At 41.5% G+C, this 20,587-nt stretch overlaps 1 long non-coding RNA gene across 1 annotated transcript; it reads left to right on the top strand.

The window, feature by feature from the left end:
• The first annotated feature begins 1,776 nt into the window (after positions 1-1,776).
• Positions 1,777-19,336, top strand: LOC121301895. The gene is made up of 3 exons (XR_005947659.1): positions 1,777-2,053; positions 3,109-3,172; positions 18,525-19,336. It is a non-coding gene; the product is annotated as an uncharacterized LOC121301895 (long non-coding RNA).
• Positions 19,337-20,587: the final 1,251 nt, after the last annotated feature.

Genomic DNA, 20,587 nt, shown 5'->3' with positions numbered 1-20,587 from the left:
TTTCATTATAACAATATTCGAGAGACATGCACAGCCTAGCATGCACTTCACTGAAATAATCCACATGCCTCAATCATGTACAACACCTAATGATACAGTTTAGTAGAAAAGTGAATTCCTCTGTGCTCATCTCAGCAAATGGTAAGGTCTTTATTAAATCTATGTTTATATTGAATGTGGCACTGGAATAAAAAAAATATATATATATAACTAATTAAATTAAGTTATTCTGATTTCAGCTAATTAGCAAAGAGTTTGTAGTTTTATTTTTCAGCTAGTCTTTTAAAACAGCTTGGTGTAAGAACCCAACAGCCTTACCATATATTCAATCTGGGGGGGAAATTGAAATGGGAAACCGAAGTTACATTTTAACAATGTAAAACTGCATTGGCAGCTTACAAAGGAAGTACAGCTTCAAAAACTTTTTTTTTTTTTTTTTTACCTTCAGTGAATGTCATCAGAGTCCCAAATCTGGATGACAATGATTTTTTCAAAAGCCAAAATATGAAATATTTGTCTCCACAAGAGGGGCTGGAAAGTGCCTCAACTACTAAAGATAGTGTAACAACATATTTTATATTTGTATGGAGCAAGGATTACAAATCTCATTATTTTCTGTATCTTTCTAAGTGCTGTTTTGAATAAGGGTTATACAAACTAAAGAATTCAGTGCTTTTACCTTCACTGCTCAATCGTACCAGGGAACAATGCTGAAACTTGTCAGACTTGACTTTTTCTTATAGTTTTATCTCAGAGTATATGATGGGATGTTTAAAGTCATGGATGAATTACCATTGCATAAAAAGATTGGTGATATTCAAGAAGAAACATACCATAACACTGAAGAAGCATTAACCAAAATTATTGTATACTTTTATTTTTAAATACAAAACTGCCCAAACTAAAAGCAAGTACCAATCACCTGTAGCACACATCCATTTGTTTCATCTGAACATGTTGTTCCATTTTACACTAAAATATAATGGTGTTTGTTTACTGCAGTACATTTTGCCTGGTTGTCTTATGTAGTCCACATAAAACAGACCTGTTTTATGCTGCTCAATAAACGTGTCACAAAACAAAAACAAAAAAACAAAAAACGACATTTCTGACCTGTCTGGATCCCGTTAAAGTTAGTATCTATAATTTTATATCATATATATATATATATATATATATGATATATATATATATATATATATATATATATATATATATATATATATATATTCAATTAATTGAACATTATCTAAAAATTGCTTACCAATTACATTATCCAACTTAGTTTTCCTATTGATGATGCTGGCCCTTTTTTTGGATTTTTGCAATCTTTTCCGCAGAAAAGAGGGGGGTGTTTCTGGTTTATTTTGCGTGTGCCAGTGTGTAAGTGTGCCTCAAATGAATGAAATTCGAAGCTGATATACTGTATGTATTGTACATTTTGACCTCAAACGCCGTCTACACACCGAGTACAGTATGTGACTGCTTTGACGAAGTATTGGCAAACGTTCAAAATTCTGCACCACTTTGGCTCGAGTTCACGTATATGGCTCAGATAACCAGGACAAAAACGATTGACTGGCAGTAGATTTGACCAATCAACGGTGAAAGGAGCTCCTCTTGCCGTTCTTTATTGGACCGGTAAAGTAAATGATTTCCCAATCGGTTTATAAAGTGGGCAGAGCTGTGTTAACAAACGAGGTTGATGTGCGTGCCTGTTTTCTGATTGGTGCAGGCTGTCTGCTCCTCCAGACATTGGAGGGACCTTGAGTTGCTGACTGTTGCAGAGTTAGCAGTCTGGCTCTGCCGCAGAAGACCCTGGCTTAAAGCCAGCACGCATCAGAATTAGCTCATTGTTAAGAATATACAGCACACAGTCTATTAGAGTCCCAGCCTTGGAGAGGAATGCGCTTTCCAAGGCTGGGCTCCTTTTTTAGGAGTGCAGTGATTTTTTAGATGACTTCTACTTGTCCCTTTTTACACCAGTCGTATTGTATTGCACGTGTAGATAGGCAAGCAAGTGGAAGGGAGCAGAGGCTTTTTGTCTGCAAGTGTAAGTATAACATTAAAATGCAACGCGAGTTTTTTAGTCACTTTTCAGTGCGAGTGCTCAGCTGTAATCTGAAAACGGTTTGCAATATATTTCGGTTTGCGCATAGTTTTTTTTTTTTGTCGTCTGTGCAGTTCACATATGACGTGTGTGTATGTTGTATATCATTTCAAATGATGAGTATGCTTTGCAAAAGTAACTGCACGGGTTATGAATAAAATGGAGTAGAACGGCTTTGGTGTATGCCTTCTTGGTTGCAGCTTTCTGGAAACTGAATTGACTCCAAATGTACTCGGCTTAAAATACGTGCACTTTGCGTTTATTTTATTTATGTATTTATTTATTGCACTGTACGTTGCCTAGGCACTGTGCTTGTGTTTGTATATACAAAATACCCATGCTTTTTATGTATCCTTCAAAATTATTTAAGTTTTCATATTACTTTGTTTCTTGTTCTATACAAGAATAGTTTTTTTTTAAAAAAAGTGTTTCGCACAGCTTTTTACAGTTCCTTTGCCCGTTAATTTGAATGTTTGTTTCCATTCGTCGATTTAAAAAAAAAAAAAACGGAAACGTATACAAACAATATTCGACTGTACAGTCAGTACATAATTAACTATTCGTCTTTGTTTTGCATGGTGTCCTTAAGTCGGGTTCAGTCTAACAAAATTAGTCTAGTGTATCGACTTAACGCTTAAAAAAAGGTTGCTGCAAAATGTATTTTACTATATGCACATTTTTATGGTAGAGGCAAATAAAAATCAATTTCACATGTATTGGAACCTGCTAAATTTAGAACATCATAGACAGGAACCGTGGTTCAAGGGATTCCTTTGTCCTAAATTTAGACAAGACGAATGGAGTCATGCATACCCTTTCAGTACCGGAGTATTTATTTTAGGTTTCCTTTTTAGCTTTATTCTGAATTCACAGACTGGAAATTGACAGCGATTAACTTATAAGTGTTAACATGTCTCTGTAGTTCTTAAATATATCATTCATTGTGGTTTTTAATACGTGTCTGAAAAAATATATTTTGTGCCTCCATTGTCTTGTAGTGTGCTGCTTTTGGTGGCTGGAGGGACTGCAATTCCACCATCCCTGCAGAAAAATAAAATAATGGTAAGAGCTAAAAAAAATTATGGTAACAAAGAAATACTTTTGGTCCATGAACAAAGACAAAGCCTGGAAAAAGACAAAAGGTTTTGGCATGTGTATAAATTATGTATATTTGTGTTCTTTGGAATGTAAAAATTATTTATGCTTAAACAGATCTGTCAGATGTCCGGCAAGTTTTACATTTTTGGGAGGGGGGAGTAATGGCTTTTAGACTTTCACTCCTACAATGTGAATGTGAGTACTTGAGAGTATCTCAATATGGGCACCCTTACCTTAATTTTTGTATTGTACCTAGCTCACTGTTTTTGTTTGATTTACTTGATCCTTTTGGTGTTAAATTAAAGCATTATTTTTCTCAACTACTGGCCAAATGGTGTCATCTGTCATTGTACCCTCATGTCCCTAATTTAAAACTGTATAGGAAACAGAAACTGTGGCGTGTGCTAGGAAGTTACTTTAAACTGGATAACACCTGATAAACTTTATAAATAGTTCTATTCATGTGTGTGCCTTTTTAATTGGAGATTCAGCTAATGCAGATAACTAATTTTAGTTGGGCATAAAAGACCATTTATTCTCTGTCAGCAGATACTTGGGTAGGTGAAGTGAGAGCAGGTATAGAGTTTCTATCTTCACTAGCTACTGGCAACCCCATACAGTATTTGGATAGTTTTAGCTTGGGTAAGTGATGTGTTTGCCAAAAACGGGTTGACTAGAAGTATTAAAGAAATTGTTTAACAGGAAAGTGTTTTGGTAAGACTTTGGTATTTATTTTTAATCAGAAAATATTCAATAACCCTTTGTGTGTGTGTGTGTGTGTGTGTGTGTATATGTATATATGTGTATATGTGTATGTATATATATATATATATATATATATATATATATATATATATTACTGAAATTTATACAAACATTGTAAAGTTTGTCTGTCTTGCTATAGCAAAATAAATCAATTAGATTGCCATACGACACAGATATCTGGCTTATGGGTCTATGTGAGCAGGATAAGGAATGCATTTTTGCAGAGTTCACCTTATGTGAACTATCAGCTCTTGTTTCTTTCTTGGCCTCATCCCAAAAGACTTGGCACACCCTGACTTTGGGTATGTTACTGAGCTGGCGGGTGGATAAAGCACAGTTCAGGCATGTGTTAGTAATAGACCTAAGATGTATGTGTTTCAGGTTAAATACTTCATCATAAAATGTAGAAACAAAGAAACTTATTACAGTACACTACACAGAAGTAGGCAGACAAAGTATATTTTAGTGCTAGTTTGTTTCAGTTTTATCTGTTTAATTTGCTGCCTAATTAATATGTGCTAGAAAAAAAAAAAAAAAGGAATCAATCAGTAATAAAAGCTTAATTCTGTCTGTGGCAGTATTTTTTATTTATTTATTTTATTTATTTTTTTTTTTTTATGAGATCTTTTGTAAAATCTGTTTTTGTTCAGTGTAGCTGAGTGTTTCTCTCAAAAAATGAATTAGCGGTCCCGTACAGCTCAATATAAAAGCTGTTAAGCTTGAATCTGTAAAGCCCACCTTGGCCTGGTGTTTTCTGTGGCGCCTATTCAACTGTGTTGTGGAACTATGGGGTCTGTGTGTCTGGAAAGCAGCAGCCTTGCCAATTAAAGGAAATCTGCCAGACATTTGGAAGCTGGCCAGGTGTTTGTCTTTAACTTTTGTCAAAACAACAGTTAGGATAATTTGTAGTGAAAGGTATCTCAGTGACTCATGAATTATTACTTTTAAAGTCATTGAGCATCTGACCTGCAGGCCTTTAAGCATTAATGTCTGACACAGCAGTCATTACTGAAAGATAATTGACTGTATTGACCAGGTGTCATGTACACGAGGCTTAATTGACAAAACACAAAAACCTTCCAATATATAGTAGCTTTGAGATGCACAATCGGGTGTACATTATTCCTGCTATAAACTGTACACATGTTTCTGTGTATGGGGATATTTTTAGATGGGCAGGTTTCAAGACTCTGAAGTCCCGGTAGCTTTCCAGGAATGATTAGTTTATCATCTACAGTGCCATTGAAAATTGGCATGGAACTTCAATGGAATTCCCTTTACTGTAGCTTGTTTTCACACTTTGCTCTTGAACGCACCTAGGACCACGCCTGCAAGAGAAGATAGACTGATCCAGCTGGCTCTGCGGTGCTCACATGAGCCGAGACTTCAGTTGTTTTTCTACTGGACTGCAAAATTAAGTAGCAGAGTGAATGTAATAAAAGAACATTAAGATGCTGATATATTTCTTTGAATAAATGTAAAGAAAACAAATATACTTTTATAGTGGTAAGAAGTCTGACATTTGTTTACCAATTCAATCTTATGCAACTGATAAAATACATTCTTGATTATCGTAACACAAAGTTTGCTTAGATGTTTCAGTCAAATTATCTTTTATTCAGTCGACAGCTTGGACTGTAAATTTCTTTCCAAAATCAAACTGGGGTTGCTGCTGGCTCCATCTGCAGTCTAAAATTATATTTTTAATTTTTTTTTTAGAGGAGAAGGCAGACTTTCAGAGGATAAGGTTTTGCTCCATTCTGATTATATACAAAACAGAATGCAGTCTGAATATAGCTTCCTTAGAATGATACAATACACCACAACTAATGTAGCTCATCATCGTTCACTGCAGTGCAAACAAAAGAACAGCCTTGGCAGCAAGAGATCTGGGCTGAAGAGAGTTATTCCTTGACATTAGTAGTCCACTAAGACACTTTTATCCCCTTGAACCTTCAAAAGAAAAAAAAGCATGCATCTGCTAAAGAGAAAATGAAAGGAGTAGGTGAGCTATAATGGCAGAGCTGTCACAGGGCTAGCAAAGGTGTTTGGAACAGAGACAGACACAAGACTGAGGCGGCAAGAGAGGACGGCAAGACACTGTCAACTCCAGACACCAGAGAGGCAACAGTAGAGATCCTAGAAGGCTGAGCCCAGGAGAGAGTGCCCTATGGAGCGAAACAGTGTTGTGTTTGAAGAACTGACACTCGGCAAGACGAGTTCCCCAAGAGACCTTGGAGCAGTCATGGTCCAAGAGTAGGCAGGTGTACCCACACTGGTAAAAAGGTTGTTGCATGACATGACGTCTGTTTGGTAGGAAATCAGCCTGCACAGAGCTCAGGTGCTTTGCCTGTTTTTTTTGCAGAGTGCGCTGACGTTAATCTTTTAAGGAAAGGATGCTCCATCTTGTCCATTTCTAGATGACTGAACAATCAGAATAAATTGTAATATTTGTCAGTTGATGGCAGAAAGATTTCCTCAATCTGGTGCTTGAAGATTAAAGCTGCATCCTCATTGGACGTGAGCGAATAATTTAGAAGTCACTGCAGTCAAATGGGAGTGTCCATACCAGCAGCGAGCGACAATTTTGAGAAAATTTTGCATCTCTAAAATGGAAACTGTTTCTGTTTTTTTTTCTTTTTCCGTTACACGACTGGAATGAAAGTGACCAATCGGAAGCAAGGTTAATACCCTAGACACATGTCAAACACACGCTTCAAAATAATGGACGCAAGAAGTTAATCTATAAGGTGCAGCAGTATCCATTATTATATAATTGCAAATTGAACAACTACAAAGAGATCCAGAAGAAAGACAGTGCCTGGGTGGCTTGCAGGTGGTGCATTTAGCAGCTCCGAGAAATTATTCTGTCCGATTATGCAAGTTGCATAAAAAAATAGGTTTATTAATAAGCAAAAATAAACAGGAGCATACATGCAGTCAACATATCCAGCTCTTAAATGAAAAATGTAAACTTTTGCTTGCTTTTAAAAATGACACAAAAAAGGTCCTCCATTCACACAACTTGAACATGCAACCTCATTTTAACCTATGGCTTTTTTTTGGTTTGTTTGTTTGCTTGTATGATAAGTAAGTTTTGTTCACTAAATTGTTCTGTGGCACAAGTCCATGACAAGAAGTTGTTATTTACATACGCATAAAGCAAAGTTTTGTGGAGATATGCCAAACAAACATATTTTTTATATGTTTTAAAAGGAATAACTAAATAAAAGTAAATAATAATAAAGGTTAGTGGTGACCTGTGCATAATAACACAGATTTAATTATTATTAATAATAGTAATAGTAATAATAACGGACATGGTGATTATGTAGTACACAACTACAGTAATAATAATAATAATAATTTTGCACTTTAAAATACTTTAAAAAGTTAATAAACAAAGGATCAAAGAAGGAATTTTTTAAGAAACAGTTGAGATTGCAGTGATTTGTATATGTAAGTGTATAACAAGAAAATAATTTTGTTGAAAATATCTTTTTTTTTATCAGCTGGAGATATAACAGGCTTCAAATCGGACTACTGCTACTACTAGTACCACCTTGCTTTTTTATACCACGAAAAATATATATATATATATATTATATATATATATATATATATATATATATATAATATATACTCTATACCTACAAGATATCTATAAGATTTTACAAGACAAACCTTTATTTTACAACGGAGTTGCCAGAGGTCAGGGCGGTAACCTGTTATCTAAACAAGACCTGGACATCTCTGTTATGTCCAATAGGAATGCATGGGCGGGGTCGTGTATTTATTTCCAGTCTTTTGGATCGTTTCCAAGGCGCGTCTGGTGTGGATTGACATTCGGCGACTTCGCTCGCTCGTGTCCAGTGTGGATGCAGCTTAAGTCGGTTTGTTTATTCAGGACAATACCCTGTTGGAAATAAATATGTCTATGTTGGGATCAAAACAAAAAACAGAGTAGTGTTTATGTACATGGTATCAGTGAGAAAGTAGCAGTCAAGGTCAGTTGAAGCCTAGCCTACCAAAATAAGGGACTCTTTTTTTATCAGTCCTCGCTGTGAACCTCAACATTAGCCTTAACTGGTCATTCTGTGAGCTCTTCTGCCATTCTGATTTCATACAGCTGAATTAAGAGGCATTTAGTGGTGGTTTCTTTGTGGACCCTTTACTCTTTCTCAAAGACTCAGAATGGTAGCCTTAATAAAAATGACCATCACGTAATCTATTCTTGGATCCAATTCAAACTTCCGTCCCAAAAGGTGAAACAGACTGACTTGTGGCAGGTGGCTGGTCTACTCTACTGGGCATATGCATTTCAATGCAAGAATATCCAAAAGATCAATTCACATGGGTGCTTTTATCAAGGGAGGCATCTAATCTGAGTCTACAAAATAGTTGACAAATGCTACATATTGAGGGTTACAGATGACCCTAATTCTTATCACTTGGCATGAACAGTGCAACATTTTTTACTTTTTATATGGTACATTTTGTGTACAACTGCAGCTGCTACAACACTGGCCCCAAACTTACTGTACACGTAAAACTGTGTCTTAATGATTGCAGTGGTTAATAACTAAGATTATTCACAGATTATTACTTCTAGGTAGAACTCATTGTAGTTGGTTCTTAGGGGCTCTTTAAAAAGCTACTTTAAAAACAAGAATACTGAAACAGCCATGGTGGTTTGCGTAATACTGTTAAAAGCCTCTAATACACGTGCCTGAGCGTCAGCTTTTGTGATAAATAGTAAGTAGGCAAGTGAAGACTGACTGTTGAGACAACTGTCAACCGTGTTCCCTGTCAAAATTCAGTGTCCCAGACCAAATGAGTAACAGTGGCTTTGCATGTGACAGCTCTGTCTTTACAAAGTGTTTCCTGTTTATACCCCTGTAGCTGGGGGGGGATCTGTGCTGACTCTGCTGGCGTGTTCACAGGGCTGCAGGAAGAAGGCGACAGTCGTCCAACAACCGCCTGTGAGTCATGGCAGTGACACAGGGAGGTGGGAAATTGGGTGTGTGGACTTTCCCCCTCTCTGAGTGGCTGAGAGGCGAGTCTTGGGAGATTGTTCTCCCTATAAATTAACGCTCTGTTGTTTCCTCAGGTCTGCCCTGTTAAACGCGTCGAGAGTGCGGAAGCGCTGGTCCACGACCGAGAACCAGTGGGAGAGAAAGAAACGGAGGTTCAGAGCGAGACATTGAGGGCGGGGAACCCTTGGGCAGACCCCTGATTAGTATATCAGAGCAGGCTAGTGAGCCGGCAGTGTAGGACGGTGATCCGGGTCGCACGGGCAGGGGCAACCGGCATATCGCTGCAAAGTGCAGCACCTTTTCTTTGTAGTTTTGTTACTGTTTTATTTTCCCTGTTTCTTTGTGCCTTCTGTTTTGAATTATTGTTTCGAAGCACCTGCAAGGGCGCCGGTATTGTGTACCATCGCTTGGTATGCCCGTGGTTCTGTTTACCATCGTTGGTAAATCAGAACACAGACCCACAGCGCCATCTGCGGGATTAAAGAAAAAATAGCACCCTGAAATAAAACTGGGAACCTGTGCGGTGTTGCCAAATTCACCTGTATGTCTCCTGTGTCAGTGAATTACCCACCATCCTTCCACACGTGGTGTCAGCAGTGGGAATCACTGGCACTGCCCCAAGCAGTGCATTTACAGAAGGAGCAGACTGGCAATGGATGCTACCCAGTTTGCCGTGATGATGGACCTCCTGCGACAGACGCTCACCACGGCAGTGCAGGGGGCAGCTAGACCCGCAGCTCCAGACCACTCCCTACAGAGACCCACCAAAATGACGGCCGAGGATCGACCTGACGCCTACTTGGATGTGTTCGAGGCCATGGTGATCTCTGCTGGGTGGCCCCAAGCCCAGTGAGCTAGCTGTTTGTTGCCCCAGCTCACCGGGGAGGCTCAAGCAGCTGCGAGGACGCTGTCCCCAGAGCACATGCTGGATTACCGCTGCTGAAGGCAGCCATCCTGAGTCGTGTGGGAGCCACCCCGGAGGACTACCGCAAGAAATTACGGGAGGAGCAGATTGCGGCGGGGGAGCACCCCCGAGCTATTGTCCACCGGCTAAAAGATTACGCGGTCACCAAAGCCAGGTTGGTGGAGCTGGTCGTGGTGGAGCGGTTTCTGGAGTGTCTGGCCCCAGGACCTCGACTATGGGTCCAGCGACAGGCACCAGATACTCTGGATCGGGCGGTCGAACTGGCGGAATAGTACCAGGCGGCGGAGCCAACGCCTGCAAGACCGTCTGGGAGGAGCGCGGCCACCGGATCGACCCCTCAACTGGCCCCGGAGAGGGCGAGGGGACTCGGGGGAAGGGATAGTTCAGGATTTGGTCGGGGGGTGTCGGCCGGAGCTCCTGGCCTGGGAACTGGGGCAGGGTGGGGATACCCACGGGCTGCTGCAGTGTCGGACCGGCGTCTCGCGCGGATGCCTTATCGGCGAGCCCCTTTTATGGCTCCAGTGTTTCCCCCTTTTGCCAAAACTTTGTGGAGAGAAACCAGCCCACCGAGGTGTTGGATGTGCAGGGAGGTGGGCCACCTCGCCCGGAACTGCCTCGTGATGGAGTGTGACCTCAGCCGACCAAGTAGGCATGTTCAATTACCTCAGTCACTTCAGCACACAGGTTTTGTTATTCCTGTGACAGTGGATGGTACAAAAACCCAGGCTCTCCTGGATTCAGGGTGTGGTCAGTCTCTAGTACAGGAGAGCCTAATCTCACCGGGGCATAAACGTATATTGGGACGGGTGCATATTAAATGTATTCATGGGGATGCCCGCTCCTGTCCCAAGATCAATGTGTATGACTATTGGCCAGCAGGTGACGCAGGTGCAGGTAGGATTATGTCCTCGATTGCCGGTACCAGTAGTTCTGGGACGGGACTGTGAGGAGTTTAAAGATTGGTTGACTGCCCTGACAGCCCCGTCCTCTTTATTGGCGAAGAAAGAGGAAGTAATTGGAGAGATTTTTCCCTTTCGTGATCCAGAATGGTTTTGCCATAAATTTAAACCCCGTAAAACTAAATGGGAGCGCCGGATCGCTAAGAATGAGGGCTGGCAATGGAGAGAGTCGGAGAAGTTTCAGGTGGGGGCGGTTGGTGAAGAGTCCGGGGGGGAGGTCGTGGAGCCAGCGCAGGGGTCTGGCTCGGCTGCCTCTGCTCAGGATCGACCTGACCCCGAGTTGGAAGCCATGGGAGCTGATTTCTTAGCTCGCTCCCGTGACTTCCGACTCGAGCAAGGGCGTGACGACGTGCTGGGCAGGCTCTTTGACCAAGCGGCGGTGGTTAATGGTCGGGTGGTCGAGCCCAGACGTGCCGCCACGTACCCCCACTTTGAAATTGATCGAGACCTGCTGTACTGTGTTGATAAATTACCCCAGACCAGTGAAGTGCGTCATCAGTTGCTCGTTCCTCAGCCCTTTAAGGAGGATTTGTTGCAGCTGGTTCACGCTATTCCCCTGTTTGGTCATTTGGGAAGGAATAATACTAAAGCAAGGCTTGTGTAACGGTTCTTCTGGCTGGGGCTGGATGGCGATGTCAAGCGGCTTTGTGAGCGTTGTGGGGAATGTCAGAAGGCCAGCCCTAGAGCCGTTCCATGAGCCCCACTGGTGCCTTTGCCCCTAGTGGAAGCTCCGTTTGTGCGTATTGGGATGGACATAGTTGGGCCATTACTGAGGAGCGCGGCAGGGTACACCCACCTGCTTGTCATTCTGGATTACGCCACGCGTTATCCAGAGGCTATTCCCCTCCGATCTATGTCCGCTAAGTCCGTTGCCAACGAGCTTGTAAAGGTTTTTTCCCGGGTGGGGATTCCCAAGGAGATACTAACCAATCAAGGCACCAATTTTATGTCCCGGCTAATCCGCGGAACATGTAAACTTTTGGGAATTAAGACCATTAGGACCTCAGTGTTTCATCCTCAGACCGATAGTTTGGTGGAACGCTTTAATAAGACCCTTAAGAGCATGTTGCGCAGGTTTATTCGTAGTGATGTGCGTTACTGGGACCAGCTGATTCCTCCCCTTCTCTTTGCGATCAGAGAGGTTCCCCAGGCTTCCACGGGGTTGTCACCATTCGAGCTGTTGTTTGGGCGGAGACCCCGGGGCGTGCTCGATCTGGTCAGAGAGATGTGGGAGGAGCAGCAGGACAATTCGACCAATACCGTCCGGTATGTGTTGGACCTGCGCAAGCGTCTTGAGTCAGGCGCATGACAATTTGCAGCAGGCATAGCACAGACAGGAGACACAATATAACCGAGGAGCCCGGTTGCGCACATTTCAGCTGGGGGATAAGGTACTTCTCTTATTGCCCAGTTCTGAGTCGAAACTCTTGGCTAAGTGGCAAGGACCCTTTGAGGTTACACGCCAGGTTGGGAAGGTGGACTATGAGATCTGCCAGCCGGAGCGACGGACAGAGAAACATATTTATCATATCAACCTCTTAAAGCCTTGGTTGCAACCAGAGGTGTTGTTAGTGGCGCATGCAGATGACGTCACGGACCTGGGACCTGATCTTTCTGTGTTGGCAAGAAAAGGATCGGTACAGATTGTTGAGAATCTGACACCAACGCAGAAATGTCAGGCTCACGGTCTGGTGGCGGAGTTTCCTGACGTTTTCTCTTCCGTCCCGGGGCAGACTCGAGTAGCCCATCATCACATTGATATTGAGCGCGGGGGCGCTAGTTCGTCAGAGGCCGTACCGTATACCTGAGCGTAAAGGACAGGTAATAATAGCGGAAATTGATGAAATGCTGAGACTGGGGGTAATAGAAGAGTCCCAAAGTGACTGGAACAGTCCGATCGTTTTAGTCGATAAGTCAGACGGGTCAACTCGATTTTGCATTGATTTCAGACGAATCAATGAGAAATCGAAATTTGACGCTTATCCGATGCCCCGGGTAGATGAGTTGCTGGAGTGTCTAGGCACAGCTCATTTTATGACGACACTGGATTTAACGAAGGGGTACTGGCAGATACCCCTGACTGTGGAATCTAGAGAGAGGACGGCTTTTCGACTCCCTTCGGGTTGTACCAATTTAGGACCATGCCCTTTGGGTTGCAAGGAGCACCCGCCACTTTCCAGCGGATGATGGATCGCATCTTGCGGCCCCATCAGCAGTACGCCGCTGCTTACATAGATGACGTGGTTATCCACAGTGAGGATTGGCCGAGTCATCTGTGTAAGGTAGCGGCGGTGCTGCAATCCTTGCGGGAGGCGGGGCTCACTGCTAACCCAAAGAAATGTGCCATTGGGAAGAGTGAGTCGGAGTATTTGGGGTATTGATAGGGGGTGGCCAGATCAGACCGCTGGTTGCTAAGGTGAAAGCCTTGGCTGACTGGCCGGTTCCTCCAACCAAAACCCAGGTGCGCTCTTTCCTGGGACTAGCGGGTTATTATAGAAAGTTCATCCCGAGCTTCGCTACGCTCGCTGCTCTCTTGACAGACCTCATCCGGAAGGCTGCCCCAAATACGGTTCAGTGGACGGAGTCGTGCCAGAGGGCCTTTCTCGCCTTGAAGCGGAGGCTGTGTAGTGAGCCAGTACTATGCAGCCCGGATTTTGGTAAGAGGTTCACCCTGCAGACGGATGCTTAAGAGACAGGTCTCGGGGCAGTGTTGTCGCAGGAGGTTCGGGGAAGCGAGCACCCAGTCCTGTACATCAGCAAGAAGCTCCTTCCCCGCGAGAAAAATTATAGTACCATCGAGAAGGAGTGTCTTGCCGTAAAATGGGCAGTCGAGTCACTCCGGTACTACCTCCTGGGGCGACACTTCATCCTGGTTACAGATCATGCCCCCTTAGCATGGCTTCACCGGATGAAAGATAACAACGCCAGAATCACACGGTGGTACTTGGCCTTGCAGCCCTATGCCTTCAGGGTAGTCCACCGAGCAGGAAAGCTGCATCAAAACGCAGACTTTCTCTCACGGGAAGGCATGGGGGTGTAGGATTTTTGAATGAACCGGTGGTGTCATTCTGAGGGGAAGGATATGTTGCTGTGCTGTGCTGACTCTGCTGGCGTGTTCACAGGGCTGCAGGAAGAGGGCGGCAGTCGTCCAACAACCGCCTGTGAGTCATGGCAGTGACACAGGGAGGTGGGAAAGTGGGTGTGTGGAATTTTCCCCTCTCTGAATGGCTGAGAGGCGAGTCTTGGGAGATTGTTAGCCCTATAAATTAACGCTCTGTTGTTTCCTCAGGTCTGCCCTGTTAAACGCGCCAAGAGTGCGGAAGCGCTGGTCCACGACCGAGAACCAGTGGGAGAGAAAGAAACGGAGGTTCAGAGCGAGACATTGAGGGCGGGGAACCCTTGGGCAGACCCCTGATTAGTATATCAGAGCAAGCTAGTGAGCCAGCAGTGTAGGACAGTGATCCGGGTCGCACGGGCAGCGGCAACTGGGATATCGCTGCAAAGTGCAGCACCTTTTCTTTGTAGTTTTGTTACTGTTTTATTTTCCCTGTTTCTTTGTGCCTTCTGTTTTGAATTATTGTTTCGAAGCACCTGCAAGGGCGCCGGTATTGTGTACCATCGCTTGGTATGCCCTTGGTTCTGTTTACCATCATTGGTAAATCAGAACACAGACCTACAGCGCCATCTGCGGGATTAAAGAAAAAATAGCACCCTGAAATAAAACTGGGCGCCTGTGCGGTGTTGCCATTCACCTGTCTATCTCCTGTGTCAGTGAATTACCCACCACCCTTCCACAACCCCCTTGAACTTTTTTCATATTTTGTCAGTGCCTCATATTTTCATGCATTTAAGTTAGGATTTTTTCCACTTATCTACACACCATACTCCACACTATTAAGGGGAAAAAAGTTTTTTTTGAGAAAAAAATAATATATTAAAAATACAAAACTGAAAGATCATAATTGAATAAGTCTCCACCCCCTTTAGTTAATACTTGGTAGAAGCACCTTTGGCAGCAATTACAGCTGTGAGTCTGTTCGGATAGGTCTCTACCAACTTTGCACACCTAGATTTGGCAGTGTTTGACCATCTTTCCAAAACTGTTCAAGCTCTGTCAAGTGCCTTAGGGAACATTGATGGACAGCAATCTTAAGTCATGCCACAAATTTTCGATTGGAATTAGGTCGGGGCTCTGACTGGGCCACTCATGGACATTTACCTTTTTTGTTCCTTAGCCACTCCAGTGTAGCTTTGGCTGTGTGCTTTGGGTTGTTGTCATGCTGAAAGGTGAACTTCCGGCCCAGTTTCAGCTTTCTTGCAGAGGGCAGCAGGTTTTCCTGAAGGACTTCTCTGTACTTTGCTCCATTCATTTTCCCTTCTATCCTGACAAGTGCCCCAGTCCCTGCCGATGAGAAACATCCCCATAACATGCTGCTGCCATCACCATGCTTCACAGTAGGGATGGTGTTCTTTGGGTGATGCGCTGTGTTGGATTTGCGCAAACTTAACACTTTTTGCATTTAGGCCAAAAAGTTCCATTTTAGTTTCGTCAGACCACAAAACTTTTTGCAACATGGCTAGAGAATCTCCCGAGTGTTTTTCTGCATACTTCAAACGGGATTCAAGGTGGGCTTTCTTGAGTAGTGGCTTCCTTCTTGGCACCCTACCATACAGGCCAGATTTGTGGAGTGCTTGGGATATTGTTGTCACATGCGCACTTTGACCAGTCTAGGCCATAAAAGCCTATAGGTCTTGTAAAGTTGCCATTGGCCTCTTGGTAGCCTCTCTGATCAGTCTCCTTCTTGCTCAGGGTCTTGGTGGTGCCATACACCTTCCACTTCTTAATAATCGTCTTGACCATGCTACAAGAGATATTCAAGGCCTTTGATACTTTTTTATACCTATCCTCTGATCTGTGCCTTTCAACAACTTTGTCCCGGAGTTCTTTTGAAAGTGCCTTGGTGCTCATGGTGGAGTCTTTGCTTTGAAATGCACTACCCAGCAGAACTGGAACTGCTGAATTTATCCTGAAATCATGTGAATCACTACAGTTTAACACAGGTGGTGGCCACTTAACTTGGTGTGCGATTTTGAAGGCGATTGGTTGCACCTGAGCTAATTTAGAATTGCTATTACAAGGGGGGTAGACACTTATCCAACCAAGCTATTTCAGTTTTTATTTTTAATTAATTTTCTCCACATTTCTAGAATATTTTTTTCACTTGGAAGTTGTGGGAAAAAAAAACAAAAAAAAAACTTTTAATGCATTTTAATTCCAGGTATAAGGCAACAAAATGTGAACATTTTGAAAGGGGGTGTAGATTTTGTATAGGCACTGTATGCTGCTTTGTTTATCATTTTGGCACATGATAGTACAGGTCTATATCCCAACATACAAGTCATGTGTTTATTAGCAACATTATTTGCCTCTTCTAACAGTACTTGTACTTGTTGTGTTCGCTGCATGCTGTTCTGGAGCTCCTCCAACTGGGTCCATGGCAAATTGTCCTGGCCTTAACTCCTAACACTACTCACAGAATCACTGACAAATACCTTGCAGCAGTACCTTCGTGGCTAAAGTAAAATTGTTAGCATACTTTATTCTATGTGCAGACTGGTACTCAACTTTTTACTTTTTCAAAGGTGTTTCTTCAGCATTATTAACACATTTTACAAATTGTTCGCTTTAACTGCCGTATGCAACAGTTTATTAGATTACAACAGTTCCTTACAAAATTAAACAAACAAAAAATGTTTTTGATCGTTAGGTCTGTAAACAGTTTTCAATGGCTTGTTTAGCTTTCGAGAAAAAAAAAAATACTGCTTCTATAATTTACAATCTATTTAACAAAGCAAAACACAAAATCATGATTCTAATCATTTCTGTGCCAGTGATAAGAATGAATATATTATAGTAAAGTTACCATATAAATCCTATCAAAAAGCAGTGTCTTGTTAAATTGTAATTGCAGATGATTACACAACTTGCAGACGTACTGTTCTGAGGAGGGTATACCAGTACGCTCCCCCAGTGATCGTTTTTATAGGAGTGTTTTAACTAGGTATGCAAGTTAAAACACATACTGTATTTAAATACTGTATGTTACTAAACATAAACATGGACATTCAGTACCTCTGTCTCCCCATTACTTCCATTAACCCTTTAAGGTACAATTTACACACGTGTCGCCCAAAAATAATTATGCTAACTTTATTTTTCCAATGAGGTGCAGTTTAAGATTTACTGACAGGTTGGATCTGGTCATCCAAATAGTCAATTTCCATCTGATGCTTGAGTCACTCTCAGATGGACCAGTAGCAAAAGAAAAGGCTTATAACCAGTAGGTCCCTAGTTCAAATCCTGGCTCACTTACTGTGTGATCCTGAGCAAGTCACTCACACGTCTTAAAAACACTGCATTTGTAACTGATCCCTCAGCAAACACATTTTTTCATATGGTACTGCACAACACTAGGTTAAAGAAATCTATGTTTGCAGGCCAAGCTTTTGGGCCTATTTTGCACTTCCTATGTTTCACCTCGAGGATGAAATTGTCCCCACTCCTTCACTGGCTTTTTTCCTGTCAATAACCAATAAGCTGCTTCTCCTGTTGACTGACATGCATTCAGCCAGTAACATGCTTTGACACAGAAGATACTGCTGGGGTGAAATGTCCAAGGAAGTAAAGCAGTAACAGACTTCCTGGAAGGCAAGGGAACTGACAGCTGTAGTGTCCACATTTAAGACCTGTGCAGCTAATGAAAGTGCAACTGGGTGTTTATGGAATTATTTTGTTTTCTACAATTACTTAAATAGCTAGTGGGAGGTTTTCTGGGGGTTTTTTGGGGGGGGGGGGGTTGAGGGAGTGGTTTGTTATAAAAGTCTAACTGTTCCTATAAGCATTACAAGCTTCCACAGAAACACACAAACATCCAACAAGAAAATGTATTTAAAAAAAAACATTCACACTGCACAGGCAGCTCCTGCACATAAACACAGACTTGTATACCTGGTGCATTACTATTATTTTTATTACATGTTATAACATCGGAAACATTTTCTTACTTAAGGTGACCATATGGCTCCATGTTCAGCAGGGACAGCTCAGGCTTTTCAACTTGCAACCCAATGCATTCTGGTATGTTTTACCTGTCTCAGGTACCATCCTTATCTTTAAGTGAAGCAGGACAACGCTTACCAGAATGCATTGGGTTATAAGTTGAAAAGCCTGAAATGTCCCAAACTGTCCCTCTGAACACAGAGCCTTATGATCACCTTATTCTTACTCCATAGCCCAGACTATTTCAATCTTTAAATCCGACTTTAAGAATTTCTAGATCTAGTTCAAAAAGCGTATATGCTTTGGTCACAACCTGTTTTAACAGGCCAGTGGTTCTCAATCTGTGGTCTGCCGGCTCCCTTCAGGTGGTCTGTGGAAAGGTTAAATAATTACAGAAAGGCAGAGAAGCATATGAGAGAGATCCCATTGCAAATACAAAATACCTACTGTATACTTGTATTTTCTAATATTATATGGTTCTTTATTTCTATCTTTTTATTTTATTTATCTTTATAATAATAATAATAATAATAATAATAATAATAATAATAAAAATGCTTTTTCTTGATAGGATGATTTCAAGGTCCCCTCCCAAGCAGGGACGCAAGGGCAGCAAAAAGACAAAAATCTTCATTCCTGTCTCCTGGTGAAGACCATCTACCAGAAAACAAAAATGATGACCTCTGAATTATTCCTGAACCATGTAACTTCCATTTGTATTGATTTGGTCTTTGGGTATAGATGATTTCTTAAAAAAATATGGGTTGCTTTTTTTTTTTTTTTTTTATTTTTTTTGTTTTATATATATATAAATAGTAAGTTAGGCATATTTGGGACTCTGAGCCTTTGTGATGTCTATTTTGCAGTGGTCAGTTGAAACAAAAAGCAAATCCAAACCGTTCAGACAGACTTGAGCTACAATAGCCACATTGTGAGTCCATGTTTACAAACACTACAGGTGGGCTGAGAGGCCTTTTTATGCTGGAGCATCATGTCTTCCATTTCTACACCACAAACACCCGTACAGTTTATCTGTTTCACTGAGGCAGAGAGTCCCCTGTTTTCATTTAGACATTAATAGGCTTGTTAGTTTAGTAGGTTTTTCTCATTAAGTTGCCTGTATACCTCCATATGTTAACCATATACATGTTGATGTTTAAAAGTAGTTGTAGAAATGCATTGTTTCCTTGTGGTAAGTGATTGAGGTGCTGCCATGGGAATGAGACACTGATGAATGGTGCTATTTTGGACTTTCACTATGCTCCTTGGTAAGGTAGCTCTGATTGTTTATTTTATTTTAAATTGTTAACATTTTATTTCCATGTTTTAAAGTGTTTGTGCTTTGTTGCCTGGTTGTTGTTCCTTGATCTGGATTGACTATTTTTTCCTGTCTGTGTGGCTTTCTTATTGAGTTTTTTAAAAATAAGAAACAAGTCAGACGGAAGACTTGGCCCATGATTTACTGGGAGGGAACAACTATAAAACTGCAACGTTAACTAAGTTCCCCCATATTTTAAATCTCTTAAGAGTTGAGACGTCATTATTAGATGCTCTCCTTTAAATCCAAGCACTGCTCACTGGGTTTTTTGTTTTTAATATATTGAAAGATTATGTATAACATGAAAATATAGATGTCCAACCACACCAAATGTGGCACTTTTTTTTACGAAATGAAAATATTTTCAATTATAAGAAACCATGCAGTGCTAAGTTACTGAAATAATTAATAAAATGCTTTTAAAAACCACGATCTCACTTAAAAGAAGGTCATAAAAAACAGCTTGAAGCAACAGTATTTTTTACATGCTTGTTGTCCTTAAAATTATACTAATGAAACAACATTATCGATTTATTGATATTTTGGGTATTCTTAAAGCTTTTTAGAAATAAGGAGTTAAGGGCATATTTGTGCTGGGCTTTCACAGGTGACGACATAGTCAGTTTAGCATTTTCTGTTTTGTTTTTAAAATACAGAAATCCGCTTAAGATGGCTGTGTCTTTCCCCTCCCCATGCTTAAGTGACACCAGCCATAGTTCCCTACCAGTTTAGAAATATTTTAGTTCAAGGCACATACTGTACTGTACAATATGTGGCTTAAAATGTGACATAATGAATAGTTAATGCTAACCAGTTGTAATGTCTGTTGGGTGACCATATTGCTCCAAGTTTACCAGGACAGTTTGTTTTTTGACTGACATTCCAAAGCAGTCAAGTACTTTTTGCCTACAGGACCAGAATGCATTGGGATATCCCAAGCTGTTCCTGTGAACTTGGAGTCACTTAGTAACGCTAAACAAAGCCTGTTGTGGTCATTGTCAACATTATCACTGATCCCTTTCTTTCTTTACTGAAGATATTTTTATTCTTTGTTGAATTTGAACCTCTGCTTCCTGCTACCTGCTACCTGCTATGTGTTGAAGGTCAGCTGAGTGGTCTCATCAGTTCCATGGTCCCACTCTCACCCTTGTAACAGGGGTTGTGAAACTAACACAGGACAAGTTTAAACAAACAAACAAACAAAAATGAATAAAAGTAACCTTTAGCTTAAAAAGGTGGGTCAGCCATAATGTTAATAATTCAAATTCATGGTAAGAAACTCAAATTTAAAAGCCTTGATGCCAGTCATTCATTTT

The sequence above is a fragment of the Polyodon spathula genome, chromosome 2 (assembly GCF_017654505.1).
Source record: "Polyodon spathula isolate WHYD16114869_AA chromosome 2, ASM1765450v1, whole genome shotgun sequence".
NCBI lineage: Eukaryota > Metazoa > Chordata > Actinopteri > Acipenseriformes > Polyodontidae > Polyodon > Polyodon spathula.
Note: the sequence above shows the minus strand (reverse complement) of the source record. Positions and strands in the feature narration are given on the sequence as shown.